At 38.7% G+C, this 21,812-nt stretch overlaps 1 long non-coding RNA gene across 1 annotated transcript; it reads left to right on the forward strand.

Annotated features, from left to right (window-relative positions):
• The first annotated feature begins 15,802 nt into the window (after positions 1–15,802).
• Positions 15,803–21,533, forward strand: LOC114282160 (uncharacterized). Its single transcript, XR_014342305.1, has 3 exons — positions 15,803–16,078; positions 20,105–20,176; positions 20,268–21,533. It is a non-coding gene; the product is annotated as an uncharacterized LOC114282160 (long non-coding RNA).
• The last annotated feature ends 279 nt before the right edge of the window (positions 21,534–21,812 follow it).

A 21,812-nucleotide genomic window follows, 5' to 3' on the forward strand; every position in this document is an offset into this window, starting at 1 on the left:
TACCCAACTTAGGAGTTACATCTCCATTGAAATTCCACCACCTAAGAGTCTTACTTTGACTAAGGTTTGACCAATGGCACAACATCAACTAGTATTATTTTGCTATATGGCACTAGCATCCGAGGTCGTACTACATGGACGAGAACTTGAACCCACATGATCCCACTTAAAAATACATCCCCACATCTGCCCCTTAGTTCCTATTGTACTTAAGAACTCTGGGGTAATGAGAACTCTTCAGTCTAATTGAACTCAATCACTTCAGATAGACAGTTGTCTTCAACTTTGATTTATCTAACTGATTTCTTCATCTACTTGATTGCATCATTGATATCTTCTCATCTTGTTGTTTTCCCCTAGTAGAGGTTTTCTTTAAACATTGTCTCAATTCTCATGCCCCTCAATATGTGCATGTCATCACACCATGCCCTCCCAATATGAATAGTATACTTAGGTCAATTTCAAAAACTTAATCCAACAACTCTAAGCCTAAGTTACACACATCAGCTTAATCATTACTATTTCCTTAGGAAACTTTTCTTCTGATGTAATTGGCCTACGTTTGCAACATCCAGATGCGCTTTAGATCAAATTAAACTAGTTTTAGAACCCAGGTTGAGAGATTCATATTTTCAACCTAGTCGACCATCAATTGCTCATAACTTCTTGGTGCAGCTAGGTCAAATCAATCTACAGTCTTACTGTGGGGGCCGAATATTGGGACTCATGGAGAGGCCGAATAATTGGACCTGGGTCGAAGAATATATTTCATTCAACCCCGTCCCGCAATTTAAATCCTGCCCTACTCGGCCGTATAGCCGATTGAGTAAGGGGCCGAATGAGAAATGGTTTGCTGCAAACCGAGCTGAATAAATAATTACACGGCAGATTGAAAGTGGGCTCAGTCCCAAGGCCCAAGAAGGAGAGTGATATAAATACAAGATCATCAGTCAGAGGAAAGTATGTGAGAACCATTATGCTTAACTTATAATACAAGTAATCCTGAGTGTAAAGACTGACTTGCTCGTCAAAGTGCTAATTCCGACACCCTCGACCGGAGTGTTTATTCTTTTTTAGGTGACTAGCAGAGGATCACGAGCGTCCCCCCAAGATCTGAAGAGTATTTCCAAACCACTTCTCCACAATTGGCACCGTCTGTGGGAATACTCAAATACATCCATGGCGGGCATAATGGAAGGCCCTCCGATAGTCACTGATAAAACCATGCAGAGAGACGACCTCACCCCAGCAAACATGCTTGGACCGGAGACTATCCCCGCGAGACGCACTTTGAACTTGGCCTCACCCTCGACTTCAGAGCATGAGGCAATGCAAGCGATCATGGAACAAGCAAAGCAAAATGAATGGAGGTTGGAGAACATGATCGCTGAGAATGAACGTCTCCGTCAGGACTTGGCCTTGGAAGTGGCAAAATCCAAACAAGCTGTACGCCAAGATCCGAAACGACCTCTGGGGGCAGGTGGTCGACGACCTCGAGCCCGACAACGAGACACTGATAGCGACTCCGACTCATTATCCCCGGAGCCCAAGAAGAAGGGACGACCCGAGACTTCTAGTTCCTCTGAGGAGAGTCCACGTGTAAGGCATAAGCACAAAAGAAACAGTTTAGATGAGGACGACCAGCACAATCCCTTTGTGCAACAAATTGCAAGGGCAGTTCTACCCAAAAAGTTCAAAGCTCCGTCGTTCACTCTCTATGATGGAAAATCAGATCCTACCGATCACATCCGTCACTACAAGCAAGCCATGACATTGCATGTAGACAACAAGGCCCTCATGTGCTGAATATTTCCCAGCAGTTTGGGACCATTGACTGTCAGATGGTATTATAAACTGGAGCCGGCTTCGATTAAAAGCTTCCATCAATTATAGAAATCCTTCAGGGCTAGATTCATCACCAACGAGGTCCAGCCGAAACAAGCCGACTCTCTCTGGACAATGCAGATCTAGCCAGGAGAAACACTGAGAGCGTATTCGGCGCGCTATTGGAAGTGCTTTAATCTTGTCGATGACGCCTGCAACGACTCTATGGCCATCACCACCTTCAAAATGGGTTTGCATCCTGATAGTGCTCTCCACGGTTCCTTGACTAGAAGACCTCCCAAAACCGTGTGGTCGTTAATGAAGAAAGTTGAGAAATACTACAAAATGGAAGATGACGCCTTGCGGGTTAAAGCCGGGAACGTGGCCAACAAGACGGCCCCTTCAGAAATTGCTCAGCCAATAAATTTTGCACCACCTCGGAGCCCTGAACCACGGCATCAGGCTAAATGAGACAAGAGACGGGATTCCTGCCGATCAAGCGACCAATGCTCCCACCGAGCAAATGAACAACTACAAGTTGATAGCAGGCGCACAAGGCGCGCCGACAAGAAGTATACGGAGTTGACAGAGCCGATCAGCGCGGTTATGTCCAAAGTCCAACACCTTCCGTTCTTCAAATGGCCGTCCAAAATGATGGGACCTCCCGACACGAGAAGGTGGGATAGACGGTGCAAGTATCACAAGGACCATGGCCATTATATTGAGAGTTGTTATGCATTGAAGGATCACTTGGAGGAATTGGTACAAGATGGCCGGCTACAACAGTATGTCCAAAAAGGCAACTTAACTAAAGCAATAGCCTTAAGACAGGATTCCCCTCCACTCGGCGTGATCCACATGATATATAGCCTGCCGATGTCATCCGCGGTGCATACAATTCAGTCAAATCCCGACTCTCAACATCAACTCACTCTGGCTAAACGGCCCCATGAAGCTGCGAGCATTGCTTTTGATGATTCAGATTTGGCTGGAGTGACACTTCTCCACATCGATCCCTTGGTAATTGAGTTACGTATAAACTGATTCACAGTTGAGCGCGTACTCATTGATCTGGAGAGCACATCGGAGGTTATGTACTACAAGACATTCACCAAACTTGGCTTCTCCAAATCAGCTCTCTCCTGGCACCTTATCCACTATTCGGCTTCAACGCTAATCCAATGTACTCGTTGGGAAAAATCACACTACCTGTTCGAGCGGGCTCCCGAACAGTGGATGTAGAATTCTTGGTCGTCAAGATGCCATTGCTGTACAATCTCATTATGGGAAGAACTTGGTTGCATAACATGCAGGCCATGCCGAGTACGTATCATCAGCTGCTACGTTTCCCGACAGAACGCGGCATTGAGCAAATTCGTGGCTCCCAAAAATCAGCACAAGCATGTTATCTCCTCGCTGGAAAGACGGCAAATGAGTTGCAAGTGAATTCCATTGAGGTGCCGGATCGGGAGAGCCTCGACGATGTTGGGCGGCTTCCTAGTGAAAAGGCCACGGAAGGCCTAGACCGAGTTGAAATTGATGGAAGCCCAGAGAAGTTCTTCATGGTCAGCGCCTCCCTGAATCAAGCTGACAGACAGCAGCTAATTTCTTTTCTGCTCAGCAACCTTGACGTTTTTGCGTGGACTCCATACGAGATGCCGGGTATAGATCCGCCTGTTTCACAGCACCGTTTGAATGTTGACCCTAAGTGCAAGCCGATCATTCAGAAAAGCCGGTGGTCAGCCGCAGAGCACATTGCCGCTGTTGTTGTGGAGGTTGACAGGCTGCTTGACGTCGGGGCAATCAGGGAAGTGACCTACCCTACATGGCTCTCTAATACAGTGGTTGTGAAGAAGAAAAATGGGACTTGGCGAGTGTGCGTCGATTTCACGGACCTAAACAAAGCCTGTCCCAAGGATTGTTTTCCCTTACCCAGAATTGACCAACTTGTAGATGCGACGGCACGCCATCATCGTATGAGCTTCCTCGATGCTTACAAAGGCTACCATCAGCTCGCTAGGCATCTTAAGGACCAAGGAAAAACTGCGTTCCTCACCCCAAGAGGAACCTACTGCTATAAGATTATGCCTTTTGGGCTGAAGAATGCAAGGTCAACTTACCAAATACTGGTCACGACCATGTTCAAGGAGCAACTCGGCCACACTATGGAAGTGTACATTGATGACATGGTGGTTAAGTCCAGAGAAGAACAAACCCATCTAGCCGATCTAGAAAAGACATTCGGCATCTTACGCAAATACAAAATGAAGCTGAATGCTTCTAAATATGCGTTTAGGATCGGCTCCGGCAAGTTCTTGGGTTACATTGTCAACCACCGGGGAATCGAGGCCAACCCGAGGCAAATCACAGCAATCTTGGAACTCAGCTCCCCTCGTTCAGTAAAAGAGGTTCAAACGTTGATGGGGATGGCCGCCGCACTCAACAGGTTCATCAGTCGGTCTACAGATCACTGCCGACAATTCTTCCATACACTACGGCAGGGCAAGGTTTTCGAATGGTCCACCGAATGCGAAGTCGCTTTCAAAGGACTTAAAACCTACCTCCGATCAGTTCCACTCTTGACAACACCTTCGGCAGGCGACCCGCTCATCTTGTATCTGGCAGTCTCCGACCGGGCCGTCAACGCCGTACTGATAAAAGAAGAGTTGGGGGAGCAGCGGCCAGTGTATTATGTGAGCAAGGCAATGGTCAATGTCGAAACACGCTACCTGCCGCTTGAAAAACACATCCTAGCCCTGGTCATGGCGGCAAGAAAACTGATGCATTACTTCCAGGGGCACAACATCGGGGTGCTAACAGATTACCCCCTCCGATCAGTTACGTAGTGCGGAAGCTTCAGGACGCGTTTCAAAGTGGGCTCTTGAACTCGGCCAATACGACATTCAGTTTCTACCTAGAACCTCAATCAAGGGGCAGGTGCTTGCTGACTTCGTGGTTGTATTTACCGGGGGTCTTGCCGACTTCAAGTCTGATGAAATTTGACCTAAGCCAAGCTGGAGAATTTACCTTGGGGACATCTGGCAGCTGTACTGTGATGGCTCATCCAATCAGCGGGGCAGTGGAGTCAGAGTAGTAATCATGGCTCCTGACGGCGCAATAATTGAGCCGGCTGTCAAACTCGGCTTCGGAGCATCAAATAACAAAGTCGAATATGAAGCCCTTTTAACCAGTTTGCGGAATGCACATCTTCTAGGTGCTCGGTGTCTGCTTGTATTTTATGATTCAAAACTGGTGATCAATTAGCTGAAGGGGAAGTACGCGGCAAGAAATGACCGTATGGCGGCTTACATGAAAACGGCTAACTCCTTGCTAGCAAAATTTGACCATCATGAATTGAATCAGATAACACGTGATCAGAACACACATGCAGATGCCCTGGCCTGCCTAGCCTTTGCTAATAACTCAGAGATCAAACAAATCACCGAGGTGGGTTTCATGCCAGAGCCAAGCATTGGTCCTTCGGAAGAAGTCCAGGTCAATGTCATAGAATCTGGACCGAGTTGGATGGATCCCATTGCCGCATTCCAATCTTTCGAACAGCTCCCAGAGGACAAGAAAGAAGTGCACAAGCTGCGAAACAAAGCCCTACATTATTACTTGGATCCGAAAAGAAAGCTTTATAAAAAGTCCTTTTCTGGTCCATACCTATAATGCGTGCATCCGGACAAAGTCGAAGAGCTTCTGACTGAAATTCATGAAGGCAGTTGTGGCACACATTCTAGCGGGCGCTCTTTGGCCCATCGAACTATAACACAGGGTTATTACTGGCCGATAATGAGAGCCAATGCCGAATGTTACGTGAAAAAGTGTGAACAGTGCCAGAAGTTCTCTCCTTTGACCCACCTGCCTGTAGAAAAGCTAAGCTACATAACCAGTCCTTGGCCATTCGCCCAATGAGGGCTTGACATCGTCGAACCACTACCTCGTGCCCCGGGTAATAAGCGATTTTTGATTGTCACGACAGATTATTTTACAAAATGGGTAGAAACGGAGGCACTAACGCACATCCGAGATTTCGACATGAAGAGTTTTGTTTGGAGAAACATCATAACGCAACTTGGCATTCCAAGAGCACTCATTTCAGACAACGGCACCCAGTTCAATTGTGGCGTCTACCGAGAATTGTGCAGCAAATACGATATTCGGCCTTACTTTTCCATGCCGGCCTATCCTCAAAGCAACGGTCAAGCCGAAGCCTCTAACAAATCTATCTTAGATGGCATCAAGAAAAGGTTGGAGAAAGCTAAAGGCAAATAGATCAAAGAATTGCCGAGTGTGTTGTGGGCTCATTGAACTATGCCGAGACGATCTACTGGGGAGACGCCGTTTGCTCTATGCTTTGGAACCCAGGCAATCATATCCTTGGAGATCGGCCTCCCAACCTTAAAATTGAAAGCTTTTGATATGGGCCAAAACGACATGATGCTGGCCCTGGATTTGATTCTGATTGAAGAACGTAGAGACCGTGCCCTTGCATTTGTGGCGCGGTATCAGCAACAGCTTGCTAAGTCGTATAATCAACGTGTCCAGCTGCCCCGTTACACACCAGGAGAGTTGGTTCTAAAGAAAGTAGTCCCAGCTGCCAGGAAGCTGGCTGATGGAAAATTGGGTCCAAACTGGGATGGCCCCTATCAGGTTGATTCGATCGCGGGAGTAGGCGCATATCAACTCAAAGATATGTCTGGAAGAAGTCTACCACGGCCTTGGAATTCAACGTACTTGCGCAAATTCTATCATTAAACCTGACCTGTGGGGAATGATACTAGTTTTGAATGACTCACCATGTACACTTTCCAGTTTTGTAATGCAAGGATTCATATTTACTCACTGCGAAGTCAAGTTCAAAATTATTTTGGGCTGAAAAAGCCTTCAGATTCAAAGCCCCATCGGCGCATGACGCCTTTGGGCTGAAAAAGCCTTCGGATTCGGAGTCCCCGTCATGGATATCACGATTGGCCAAATAAAGTCTTCGGATTCGGAGCCCCATCGGCGCATGATGCCTTTTGGCCGAAAAATCTTTCGGATTTGGAGCGCCCTTCGTGGATATCACGATTGGCCAAATAGTCTCCGGATTCGGAGCCCCATCGGTGCATGACGCCTTTGAGCCGAAAAAGTCTCCAGATTCGGAGCGCCCTTCGTGGATGTCACGATTGTCCAAATAAAGCCTCCAGATTCGGAGCCCCATCGACGCATAATCCCTTTGGGCCGAAAAAGCCTCTGGATTCGGAGCGCCCTTCGTGGATATCACGATTGGCCAAATAAAGTCTCCGAATTCAGAGCCCCATTGGCGCATGACGCCTTTGGACCGAAAAAACCTCCGAATTCGAAGCCCCATCGGCGCATGACACCTTTGGGCCGAAAAAGCCTCCGGATTCAGAGCGCCCTTCGTGGATATCACGATTGGCCAAATAAAGTCTCCGGATTCGGAGCCCCATCGGCGCATGATGCCTTTGGGCCGAAAAAGCCTCCGGATTTGGAGCCCCATCGGCGCATGACGTCTTTGGGCCGAAAAAACCTCCGGATTCGGAGCGCACTTCGTGGATATCACGATTAACCAAATAAAGTCTTTGGATTCGGAGCGCCCTTCATGGATGCCACGATTGGCAGTCTCCGGATTCGGAGCCTCGTCGGCACTTGACGCCTTCGAGCTGAAAAAAGCCTCCGGATTCAGAGCACCCTTCGTGGATACCACGATTGGCAGTCTCCGAATTTTGAGCCTCGTCAGCGCTTGACACCTTTAGGCCGAAAAAGCCTCCGGATTCGGAGTGCCCTTCGTGGATATCACGATTGGCCAAATAAAGACTCCGGATTCGGAGCCTCCTCGGCGCATGACGACTTTGTTTAAATCTCCAAATCTGGAGCTAGGGCCGATCAATGTTTATACAATGAAACACAAAACGTGTATGCCGAATAAATATTCAATGTTTATATAATGTTTATACATTTATTCAAACAATTATACAATGAAACAAAAAACATGCAAACACGTGTGTGCCGAATAAAAATTACAATGAAACACAAACACTTGAAATAGACAATGTACTATTATTCAATCAGTCGAAAATTACATGGATTTTGCATTACAATGCCACAATGTCTACTTTTACACGGCTTCTCCCTCATCGTCACTCTTTTCGACCTCAAAGGCGGAGAAAGGAAAATGATCACGTTGGTACCACGGCAATGCCGAATCAACACCCTCTGCTCGAAGAGCCTCCGCGGCTTGAAGTGCCTTAATCCAACCGTGCCTGAAGCCGCGATTCTCGCACCGGCAACCTCCTCTGCAAGTTTCTCTTTGGTTTTGTCGATCCCAACCTTCCGACCCGCATGGAAGTCTTGTTCATACCCCATAGTCCTCGCATTTTCTACGGCAAACATGCTTGCCGTATCTTGGTCGGCAATGGCGTGACTTAACAGCCGTTGTGTCACTCTCTCCTCCACGATCGGGTTAGATTGACCCGCCGCACGTGGCTTGGTGGCTTGAGCTTTCTTAAGCTCCCTAAGCTCACGCTTGGCCTTCTCCACGCGAATCTCCAAACTACGGATTCATTCATCCTTCTTCTCTATTTTTCGTCGCGCGGCGCGTAGACACATGCCGACCTCATAAGCGGTGTACAACCCCTTCACTGCCCCATAGATGCCTTCTCGAAATACTTCGAAATCTTGTTGTCCAACCATCGACTGCTGGACCTCCGGTGGAAAGATCTGTCGAGCGAACTCAACTGCTACACCTGGATCGTTAACGATGGAATCCGCCTCCGTCATTGGTTTATTCCCCACAAAAATCGCAAAACTCAATGGTCGTGGCGTCACATCGGGCTCGCTTCTCGGTCGCAATCGTGGGGAGCTTCCCCGTTGCTGTTTGTCTTTTCGGGGTGATCTACTTCGACGACTAGGGGGCTGACGTTTTTTCCGTTCCTTGGACGTCCTTCCTCCCGTGCGCATAGGCTCGCTACTGCGATTCATTGCAGTGTCTAACTCAGCCAATGTTCGTCCTTCTCCTCTGCTATTAAAGAACAGTCTGTTTGACATTCGCACTTATCCCAGGCTAGTTTAAATCAAGTTTGAATAGAAATAAGTGGAATTACTGGCGTGAACTCACCCTATTTATCCTTAATATATGCAGTGCCGTCAAGGGGACGTCATTAATTCTAAACGCCAAAAGCCAGATGCTGATTAGACCATTCCACGAACTAGTCCCATTCGGCTTCCGAAGCTCATGCACTGGCTGGGGCAAGGGCAGATTTATTAATCTGATCGGCCAAGTATCTAAACCCAATGCCGATAGATCTATGCCGCAGCCATTCCACGAACTAGCCCCATTTGGCTTTCGAAGCTCATGCATTGGTTGGGGCAAGGGCAGATTTATTAATCTGATCGGCCAAGTATCCAAACCCAATGCCGATTGATCTATACCGCAGCCATTCTCTGAACTAGCCCCATTCGGCTTCTGAAGTTCATGCACCGGCTGGGGCAAGGACATATTTATTAATCTAATCGGCCAAGTATCCAAATCCAATGCCGATCGATCTATGCCGCAGCCATTCCACGAACTAGCCCCATTCGGCTTCCGAAGCTCATGCACTGGCTGGGGCAAGGACATATTTATTAGTCTAATTGGCCAAGTATCCAAACCCAATGCCGATCAATCTATGCTGTAGCCATTCCACGAACTAGCCCCATTCGGCTTTCGAAGCTCATGCACTGGCTGGGGCAAGGGCAGATTTATTAATCTGATCGGCCAAGTATCTAAACCCAATGCTGATCGATCTATGCCGCAGCCATTCCGCGAACTAGCCCCATTTGGCTTCCGAAGCTCATGCACTGGCTGGGGCAAGGGCAGATTTATTAATCTGATCGGCCAAGTATCCAAACCCAATGCCGATTGATCTATACCGCAGCCATTCCACGAACTAGCCCCATTCGGCTTCCGAAGTTCATGCACTGGCTGGGGCAAGGACATATTTATTAATCTAATCGACCATGTATCCAAATCCAATGTCGATCGATCTATGCCGCAGCCATTCCACGAACTAGCCCCATTCGGCTTCCGAAGCTCATGCACTGGCTGGGGCAAGGACATATTTATTAATCTAATCGGCCAAGTATCCAAACCCAATGCCGATCAATCTATGCTGCAGCCATTCCACGAACTAGCCCCATTCGGCTTCCGAAGCTCATCCACTGGCTGGTGCAAGGGCAGATTTATTAATCTGATCGGCCAAGTATCCAAACCCAATGCTGATCGATCTATGTCGCAGCCATTCCACGAACTAGCCCCATTCGGCTTCCGAAGCTTATGCACTGGCTGGAGCAAGGGCAGATTAATTAATCTGATCAGCCAAGTATCTAAACCCAATGCCAATCGATCTATGCCGCAGCCATTTCATGAACTAGCCCCATTCGGCTTCCGAAGCTCATGCACTGGCTGGGGCAAGGGCAAATTTATTAATCTGATCGGCCAAGTATCTAAACCCAATGCCGACCGATCTATGACGCAGTCATTCCACGAACTAGTCCTATTCGGCTTCTGAAGCTCATGCACTGGTTGGGGCAAGGGCATATTTAATTAATCAGATTTATTAAGCCGATCGATTTATGCCGCAGCCACTCCATGAATTATGATACTTGGCATTGAAAACAAAATATAGCCATTTTACAATTGAAAACAATACCATTCAACAACAACAAAATTTAGCACAAATAATAGCAAGGTAAAAAAGGAAATTTTCATTAGTAAATTGGGCACAAATTGTAGCCATTTTACATACGAAAATTACTAAACAAAAAGCTACAAGTCTACCTAAAAATGCCCAGGAAAACAACTATGGCTATAGCAATACATAAAAATTACCAAACGAAAAGTTCTAAAAATACATACGAAATCCTAAAACAAAAACGTCACCCAAATTAGTCCTCGGAGTCAGACTCCAGCGGCTCAACATCTACTTGCTCGTATGGAATCGGCACAGCCAATGTCACATCAGCGGCAGCAAGGGCTTTGAGCCAACCATGTTTGATTCCTCGATTCTCGAATTTGGGGACTTGCTCCACGTAATCGTCAAGGGCGTCGCTCTTCCCAGCCTCATACGCCTTCAAAGCTTCAGAATCGGCTAATTCCTTCGCCGCCTTCAATTCTGCCAAGTCCGCCTCAAGTTTGGCGATTGCCTTTTGGGCTAACTTGAGCGCAGCCTCACTCGTATTCGCCCGCTGCTCAGCTGCCAACCTGAGCTCATCTGCATTTCTGGTCCTCTCTATCTCAGCCTCGGCCCTTGCTCCCTCCATCTTCGCTCTCATAGCCTCGAACTCGGCCCTGCTCCTTTGGCCTTCAACTTTCGTCTGTAAACGGCCAAGCTATTCAACGGCGTCATGATGGCGACGGCCTATCTCCGCTATCCTACCGACCAGAAGACTTCGCCAAGACGTAACAGTGCCGAATAGCAAGAATGTCGAGGTTAATCCTAAGGTGACGGTTTAGCTCTATAATCCCCATTACGATTCTAAAAAAATTGACATTGGGTAGGAGATTAGACTCCAATGACAAAGGACGGCCCTAAGGAATGGATGAAGCGGGAAACAGACTCCACCATCCGCAATCAACAAGAGAGGGAAAACGATTGTGCTTTCATCGTCCCTCTCCATATCGAGAGTGTCGTCCGTCACAAGCGACAAACGGACATCATCAGGGATAGAAAAATGGCGTCGAAAGCCAGAAATTCGATCTGTAGAGAGAAGATCTTTTAGATGCTTTGCCATCTCGATCAGCTTATAGGAATGTGCTAAACTAAGGCAAACCAGGAAAAAGGACTCAAAGCAGAGAGAAAGCAGAGAGGAATGAGACTTACAAAAGATGGAGAAGACAATGGAGGACGAACAGAAGTTGCAGAAAGGAATCGGAAGGCAGTTCAAAAACTTTAAGCGTCCAAAATGTGCGTGTTCGAAAAGACGACAAGATTTTAAATCATAATAAATGAAGGCGTACGAAGGGGCGGGAAGTTGAAATGATAACCGAGGGGCGTGTGCTCTGACAACCGCGTTGAAATGAGGTTAGCCACCGAATTTTGGCTCTGACCTTTCGAAGTTCAAAACCAAACACTCCAACTAACTGTCGTAAGTAAAGTGCTTGGAGGGCAATTGTGGGGGCCGAATATTGAGACTCATGGAGAGGCCGAATAATTGGACCTGGGTCGAAGAATATATTTCATTCAACCCCGTCCCGCAATTTAAATCATGCCCTACTAGGCCGTATAGCCGATTGAGTAAGGGGCCGAATGAGAAACGGTTTGCTGTAAACCGAGCCGAATAAATAATTACACGACAGATTGAAAGTGGGCTCAGTCCCGAGGCCTAAGAAGGAGAGTGATATAAATACAAGATCATCAGTCAAAGGAAGGTATGTGAGAACCATTACGCTTAACTTATAATACAAGTAATCCTGAGTGTAGAGACTGACTTGCCCGTCGGAGTGCTAATTCCAGCACCCCCGACTGGAGTGTTTATTCTTTTTTAGGTGACTAGCAGAGGATCACGAGCGTCCCCCCAGGATCTGAAAAATATTTCTAAACCACTTCTCCACACTTACCATTCAACAACTTACAAAATTTAGGTCCAAAAGTAACAAGCTACCAGAGTATAAGCCAAATGAAAATCTGTTCAATCTAGTTAGCCAAAGTCTGCCTCACCTTTAGGGTCCGTTTGGGAAGAGTTATTCCAGGCTTTTTTGACTATTTTAGCCACAAAAGACAAAATAGGCTATTTTAGCCTCAAAAAATAAAACATCACATCTAACCAATAATCATTACACTCTTCTCTCACAAAAAAAGTCAAAAAAGTAAAAAAGCCAAAAAGCCAAAAAGCCTTCCTCAAACCAAGTTTTTTAGCCCAGGCCAAAATAGCTAAAAAAATCAAAAAGTCAAAAAGCCACTTCCCAAACGGAGGCTTAATATGTTATGTGAGATTTGAAGAACTATTGTAAAGATTGGGTGATTTGGGAGGGAAAAAAAAAATATTACCGTTTATTCATATCACTTATTGAATAAGTTAAAAGGCGATAAACAAAATGAAAATTGGGAGAAATTCATTTATGTTATAATTCTTATTTTGAATATATTTAAAAGTTGAGAAATTTGAAATAAAAATAAACCAACTAGTTATTATTTCTATGATACTGAAAGTTGTCCTTTTAGATGCAGAAGAGATAAAAAATGTGACACTTATAAAAAGTTATTTTGATAATATAAAGATGAGAAGCCTCATTTATTGTCCTTCCTTTTATATAGTTTAATCAAACAAGATACAAGATAAATAAAAAAAAAACAAAAAATTTCAACATGAATGAGTCTCTTCTGGTTTGTTTTTTCTTTCCTAACTTACGGATAATATGTATTGAGAGTTTCACGAAATGAATAATTTAAATTATAAAAAAAAAACTCATAATGAACCTCGCATGTCCTTTAATTTTAAAAAAGAAAAAGAAAAATTAAAATATGAACTTAAAACGACGATACTTTTTAGTTTAGCATGGTTAAAAAAATTATATTTTGAATGATAATTGACTTTTTTTTGTAATTAATTTGATGACTGTAAAAAAAATAAAATTATAATTTAAATATGATATTTTGTTTTATAAATTATTTTATTTTAATTTAATTAATTTTTATTAATTATTTTAGTGAAAAAAAAAAAGTCTCAGAATCCATGTTCTCAAACACGCCAAATAGATTCTCGGATGGATACAACCATTTAATGGGATGGGATGGTTCTGAATGTCCAAAATAGTGGCTTGTCAACTTTTTTTCAGCATGTGGCATCGCATTGTCTTGTCCAACTCTTTTGATAATAAAATAGAAAGGGGTATTCTCAATTGATGATGACATACACACGCGGACAAACCCATACATATATATATATATATATATATAGAATAAAGTTTAAGAGTTCGAAAATTTGTCTCTCTTAATCTTTCTAATGTCTAAAATGACGTCGTTTTGGGCATTAAGTTTTTTTTTTTTTTTTCTGCCATTTTCTGCCATTTTCCACTATTTTCGAGCTCAAAACACAGGTGGAAGAGAGAGAGGGAGAGGGAGAGGGAGAGGGAGAGAGAGAGAGAGGAAGAACGGAGAGGAGAAGGGCGGAGAGGAGAGAGGGAAAGAGAGGGAGAGAAGAGAGAAGAGGGAATGGAGACACACACAAATGGCCCCTGCATTTCGGCCGAGCGTTCGATCGTCGCAGCTCCGCCGATCGTCGCAATTCGGTCTATCGTCGCAGATCGCCGATCGTCGCAGCTCGTCCGCCGTCTGCCTCCGCCCCCGCCGTCATCTGCCTCTGCTTCTTCTTTCCTTCTTCTTCCCTTCTTTCTTTCTTCCCTTCTTCGTTCTTCGTCTGCTTCATCTCTGATTGAATGAAAAAAAAAAAAACCCAAAAACGACGAAACGACGTCGTTTTTGGTTCGGGGGATTCGAGGGCATAAATTCGAGCGACGTAGCACTGCTCATATATATATATATACACACACACACTTTAGTTTAAAAATGCTCGTATAACTCACGAGTTATTGTTATAATATATTTAGGATTGGTTTGGGGTACACTATATAATCCATCTTTTTATTTTTTTTATTTTTTTCTAACACATCACCTCTCTACTTTTCTGCACATCTTTTCGTAAAAAGACAAAAAGTACACTTTTTTAGGACACCCCAAACCAATCCTTAATTTTTATATTTTAATAATATTTTAAAAATTAAAATATTATTTTATGAAATTGAGTGTATATTTTTTTGGGTATTTATTTGTAAGTCCTAATAAGTGAATTTATTGTCTAATAAGTGTTATGAAAAAAAAAAATTCATAAAAAAACGTTACTAATTGTAAGTTTTAGATGCAATTTATAAAAATCATGACAAAAAAATCATTAATTGTCAATTTTTAGTGACGTATGTAAAAAATTATCACAAAAAAATTATTTTTTGCGATAATTTTACCAAGTCTTATTTTTAATAAGACTTTATGGGAATTAAATCTAACTATTAAAACCTATTGGTAGTTTATCCTATTTTTTTATATATAAAATACTTCAATTGTATTACTATATTATTTTAGGTGAATTTATGAATTTTTAATATTTCTTTCAAATTTATAAATAAAAAATAAAAAATTGTAGGGTGCAATTTTTCTCAACAAATATATATATATATATATATAACAAATAATAAGGTAATTATGTTATCTAAACAAAACTACTAAGATAATTCATTGAAGAAATAAAGAAATAAAAGAATATATATATATATATATATATATATATGTAAATGACTAAATTTATTAATATATAAATTATATTCGGATAACAAATGATTACTTTTATTATTAAGTAAATTAATGATTTTTAATGATATAAAAAATATTTTCCAATTAACCATTTTGTTAATAAATAAATCATTAAGTCAATTAACAGTTTATAATAATATGATAAATATTTTTCAATAAATAAATTTGATAATTTATTATTGCATAGAAGAATAGTCTTTTTTCCCTGAGTATATTGTGTTAAATTAAAATTCATAACAAATGATAGTTGTAATTTTTAGTATTATAGGACCGATTCATATTTTAAACAAACCATATGGGGGTATTTGTAATTTATTAAAAAATAAAATATTTATGTTTCATAATTGACCAAAAATATTTTCATATTACAGGAAAACATGTTTCATAATTGACCAAGAATGTTTGTGTAATTATAAAAAAATCTATTTCATAATTGACCAAGAATATGTACATAATTACGAAAAACCTTCACTCTATATATCATCTACCATTAGTAAATTATTTAAAATAAAAAGAAAAAATCGAGGAAGAAAGACGAATATGAAACAGTTAAGAGATTCTTATATATATATATATATATATATATAACAATGGAAGGGTTGATTTGAAAATGTCTTTGAAATTAATGGTCCAGATCTATCTAATTGAAAAGCAATGGCTCAGATTTATTTTGAAAAATATCTCTCTCACAAACTATCTTCAATGGTTCAGATTTGTCTAATTTAAAAAGAATGGCTGAGATTCAAAAGATTTATCTAAGAAATAAGATTCAATGATTTAGATTTGTTTGCCTATCAAGTCTTACCAAACCACTACAGTTTACATCATATGTCTGTATGTATGAACAAAGCTCTGAGGAAGAACAAAGCTCAAAGCTCAATTGAAAGGAAGAACAATGGCTCTAGGTAAGACACTCTACTTTCTTTTTGTTTTCATTCATTTTTTTTACCTCTGTTTTTTATAGCTCTGTTTTTTTTTTTTTTTTTCATCGTCATCCCCACCCAATGGCTCAGATTTAATTTGCTCTCAATTGTGTTTTTTTCATAGTTCAATTGGGTTGACACCTACTTCTCTCTCTCTCTCTTTCTATCAAATGGGGGTTAAGGAAAAATAGATTTCATGTTAAGAATCATTTTTATTTCATATTACTCAAATGGATTGAGGCTCTCTTTAATTATCAATGGTCATATTTTGTTCTTTTTCAATTTTTTGTTTGATTTCTGATTGTGTTTTGATCTTTCTTTTTTGTCTACCAGATTGCTGTTTCTCGATCTGGTTAGTACCTTGATCTTTGTTTTTTTGGATTTTCTTTCTCTCTCACTTTTTTTTTTTTTTTTTGGTTTGGTTGTTGCAGAATCATTTTTGTTTCGATTCATTTAGTGTATTTTTTTTTATACTTCCGGTGGTTAGTGTAGTTTACCAATTTTGAGTAAAGTTTTTGCCCAGCAGCATACTGAACCAAAGATGCACAAATAAACGCTTAAAATGTTTCCAAAAACTCTACTCCATCATGACAGGGGAAGTTCTGGATTTGCCATTTATGTTGTTGGTATGCTCCACACAGCACTCTCACCCACATTTGATCAAACTTGACGTGTAATGTTGAAGTGTAGGGATTCTGGAATCTCACAGTTGCATCAATTCAAATTAATTTTTTTAAAGCAACAATCTTTTGATGTTGGAGTAGTTTTCTCATTTAATTCTTTTGATGTTGTTTATGCCAGGATTTTAAATCACATTAACCATCTTTTTTGAGTTTAGATTCAATAGCAATTGTCCAAAGAACTTTCTCTAATATAATGATTATTTATGAGCCAGATTCAATTCTTTTGATGTTGATCAATTACTCTTCTTGAAAAATCAAAAATCATCTTTCCTCTTCATGAACAGCTTTAGAAAGCTCAATTACTTTGTAATTCAAAACCAGAAGTTCCTTCTGATAAAAATTACTTCTCAATCTTATGCATTGTTGTTTGGTATATGACAAAAAGGAAGGCAGAAGGAAATTGAAAGGAAACATATTTGTGATTAAATAAGCTATTGTGTGGTATAACAAAATATAACTTTGATACCTTTTTTTTAGATTTTCTTTCTCATTTTTTTTTTTTTTTTGTTGTTGTTGGTTTTGTGTTGTTGTTGGTTTTGGCTTGGCTATTGATTGTTGAGAGAGAGGAAAAGGAAGTTTGAATCTTATTCGTTGTTGTTTGGTATATGAGAAAAAGGAAGGCAAAAGGAAATTGAAAAGGAAACATATTTGTGATTAAATAAGTTACTATGTAGTATAACTCATTGGAGTAATTAAAAAAAATTTATTGTAGTTTTTATATATTGAAGTTTTGCTACAATTTTATTCATAAGCAGTATAATTTATATTTTTTATAATATATATATATATATATATGTGTGGTAAGAAAAGTGGGCAATACAATCCATAAGAATTTAATTGTTGTCAATGCAAAATTACTATATAGAATCAACCACAAAATCATATATTCAATAGTTCTACATTTTGGCCAATAGAGAAAAATGATGAAGATTGCTATGACAGTATTTAATTTTTATTTTATTCTTTTTAATGTATATTGAAGACATAAAAAAAATATAATTTGTCTTTTATCCTGTAGTAGTTCAATTTCCCCATCTGTGATATTCATGCACAGACGAACTTCTTAAAGTAGGTTGTTAACTAAAATATTATTAATTCTGTGTTGATTAATTTTTCTTTATGGCAATTATTAAACCTCACCCTGCCTTCTTACAGTTATATTTTATGTCAACAATCATTTTTATTTCATCTTAATCAAATGGATGAGGTTCTTATTAATCATCAATGGTCACATTCTTACTCATCAAACATGAAAATAGATTTGTATACATTTTTAGTGTTGAGGAGTGCTCTTACTAATTGTGTTTTCTTTTTATCCTTCTGTCTTAGATTTCTTTAATTTTGCTTCTCAAGTAGATATTCAGGTTAGGAGGTCTCTCCCTTGCAATTCTTTATTAGTTCCTCACTTTCTTTCTTGAATTACAGTGGGTTAATAAATGTTCTGGATTAATGAATGAACTCTCTCAGATTTCTTTAATGCTTTGGAATTTTCATGTTTGCTCTTGGAATTTTCAATAATTAGATTAAAAATTAAGCTTTTAATGTTTGGTTTAGAAAGAAGTCTAACATAGTGTGTATAGTTATGTATCTTGGTATATAGTTGTTAAATTTCTAGAGAATACTTATTTTATTTTATTTTTTTGAATAATAGGAATGTGTGATGAATTATGTGAATACTTATGTTTTTTTTTTTTTTTAATATTGATATACAAGTCCATTTTTTATACTCACTTACTGTTTTTGGATTTTCTCTCTTTTTTTAATTTTTAAATTTTGTTTTGGCTGTTGATTGTTGAGAGAGAGAGGAAAAGAAAGTTTGAATCTTATGCATTGTTGTTTGGTAAGGAAGGAAAAGGAAATTGAAAGTTTTAACTTTCTTCACCGTTTCACTGCTTATAAAAATAAATAAATAAATGCAACTTTTGAATGGAAAGTAAGGAAAAATGTGTTAAGGAAAGATATTTGTGATTAAATAAGCTACGGTGTCGTATAACTCATTGGAGTAAATGAGTTTTGATATTTGTGATTAAATAAGCTACGGTGTTGTATAACTCATCAGAGTAAATAAGTTTTTGTGTAGTATAATTTTTATGAGAGTATTGAAAAGGGCATTTGTAATTGTATAGATAAGGCAAAAGATATTTGTAATTATCCATTTATAGCGTGGTGAGACTTTTTATAAATTTGTATTGCAGTTTTTTACTTATTTTTTTTCACATTTTAAAATGCAAAATTAGTAATTAAATTTCTATATTGAAGTTTTGCTAAAATTTTATTCATAAATAGTATAATTTATATTTTGTTTTATAATTTACTCTCTTTTTTTTTTCTTTTTTTTTTTTGTCGTATACATGAGTTGTTAGTAGGAAAAGTGGGCAATACAATCCATAAGAATTCAACCATTATCAATGCAAAATTACTATAGAGAATCAACCACAAAATCATGTATTGCAATAATTCTACATTTTGGCCAATAGAGAAAAATGATGAAGATTTCTATGACAATATTTAATTTTTCTTCTATCCTTTTTAATGTATATTGAAAACATAACAAAAGTATAGTGTGTATCTTGGTATATAGCTGTTAAATTTCTAGAGAATATTTATTTTTAATTTTTTTTGGAATAATAGGAATGTATGATGAATTATGTGTCAAGTCCATTTTAATGATGATATACAAGTCCATTTTTTATACCCATTTTATAGACTTAGTGATGTGTCAAGAAGGTGATTGGTTGATAATTAGATAATATCTAATTATCAACCAATCCTCTTCTTGATATATCAATGGACCTATAAAGTAGGTTAAACTTTTTGGCCTGAATAGTTATTCTTTTCTTTTTGATTTTTACAGGGATTTTGTTGTAGTTTAATTTTGTAATATGATAGGTCTTTTTTTTATTTTTTATTTTTTTTGTTTTCTTCATCTCTCTTAGGCTGTATTTGGATTTAAGATTTGAAGGGAATTTGTTGATTCAAAGGAAAAGAAATATTAAAAAGTTAACCCTTTTTATTTGATGACTTTTTTTTTTTTTTTTAGTGAACTGCTTTTAATTTGGTTTTTTATTGAACTACTATTTTAAAATGTTTAGGCTTCTCTATCTCTAAAAAAATTCAGTTTATTTAGCTTTTTATCCAATTTATGTTTAGACTTCTCTCTCTCTACTATCTTGGTACATTGTTTATCCTGAAATTTTGTTATAGTGTTACTTATGGATCAAACCACTTTTGTCAAAAGGTACAATTTATTTATTGATAAATTTGCTTCTATTGATTCCAAATTGATATTTTTAAAATATTTTACTATACATGTCGAATTTTGTAGGATTGGGTTAAAAAATATATGGAGCTCAAAAAGATAAATACAACTAGATTGCTTCGATGGGGATGTAACAAGGTAATTTCAATTTTAAAGTGTTTTGATATATATATATATATAGATTTTCTTTTACTAATATAATAACTCTTTTATTTTCATAAATTAGTAGATTATCGTGCATGCTCTTCACTGGAGATATATACAAGTTGATATAAAGACTTTTTGAAAAGTGATGAGGCGCTCCTAAGAATTCTATGAAAGAACAAGTTTGAAAATCATATTTATTTTTGTGAAAATCGTACATATGCTAACTACGATCCAGATTTTGTAAAGTTTCCTATCGATGTGAATTTTATTACTTACAATAGTTTTGTAAAGCCTTTTATCTATGTGAAATTTATTGGTTATCGATGTGTATGTTAGATAATATTCATTTGAATTATTGGCTTATGCTATGAGTTCATTTTTGTAAATGTAACACATTAGGTGATATAGTCTTTTTTGTTTTTTTTGTTTTTTCTTCCTAATATGCTCTTGAATTAGGTTAAAGAAAACTAATCATATTTCTATTTGGTTGAATTTGATTTTTTGCTTCCATATATTATTTTTATCACGAAGGGTGTTGCTTTTATATTAAGTTGATAATTTATCTTCATATAGGATTAGATTGTGTGCGTATTAATCTATTTAAATAATTGTTCATTGCAAAAATTTTGTCATTTTTTTGGTATTGCAAAGCATGGCTGGTGTGCTTTATTTAGTTGTCATTTTTTTTTCTATTGTGGAGCACTGATTGGTGTACTTAATTGGTTATTTGTCATTTTTTTTTATTATAGAATACTGGTCGATGTGCTTAATTTGTTGTTTTGCATTTTCTTTGTATTACAGAACATTGGTTGATGTGCTTACTTTGTTATTTGACATTTTTTTTTTTGTATTGCAGAGCACTGGTTGGTGTGCTTAATTTGTTGTTTATTTTTTTCTATTACAGAGCGTTGGCTGGCGTATTTCGTTTGATTTTTATTATATGTTTCTGTATTGTGGGACTTATATTTCGTTGTTTGTTTAAAATCTTATACTTTTGTTGTGTTTGAATTTTACGTAGCATTTATGTGTTTACTTTTCACTATTTCGTTTACCTATAAATTTGAAAAATTTATGTTTAAAGTGATTTATTTACCAAGTAGCATACAATTTATTTATTTTTCATTAATTTAATTTTCTGCACAGTAAGCTGACCACCAAATCATAAAATTTGGTAGATTTCAACCATTAGATTAAAATTAATGTAAAACTATAGCCATGAGATCTCTCTTCTTTATAGAAATTTATGTGAGTATTGTTATTGGCCAGGGTAATAAAGTGCTTATTTTCTGTTGTAAATTGTAGGTGGGTTAAATAAACAAAAATACTACAATAGTAAATATTTGGTGATCTGATCTTTGTTTGCATTTGTTTTCATGTTTTCTTGGCCAAGGTAATAATTGTGTCATCATTATTTTCACATTTTCTTGATAAATTGTAGCAATTTCCATCACATTGCCTCCACCACTACTAATCATGGACCATACCATGTTTTGCCATTTAAATTTTGTGTCAATGCAAAAAAACGCAACTATTTTTGCATTGACAATTTGAGTTCAAATACTCTATCAATCACAATGATATTATTGAAACTTGCTTATTGTTAAAAATAAAAATTTCTATTGAAACC

This window comes from Camellia sinensis, chromosome 10 (assembly GCF_055761805.1).
Source record: "Camellia sinensis isolate YWXY chromosome 10, ASM5576180v1, whole genome shotgun sequence".
NCBI classification, from domain to species: Eukaryota; Viridiplantae; Streptophyta; class Magnoliopsida; order Ericales; family Theaceae; genus Camellia; species Camellia sinensis.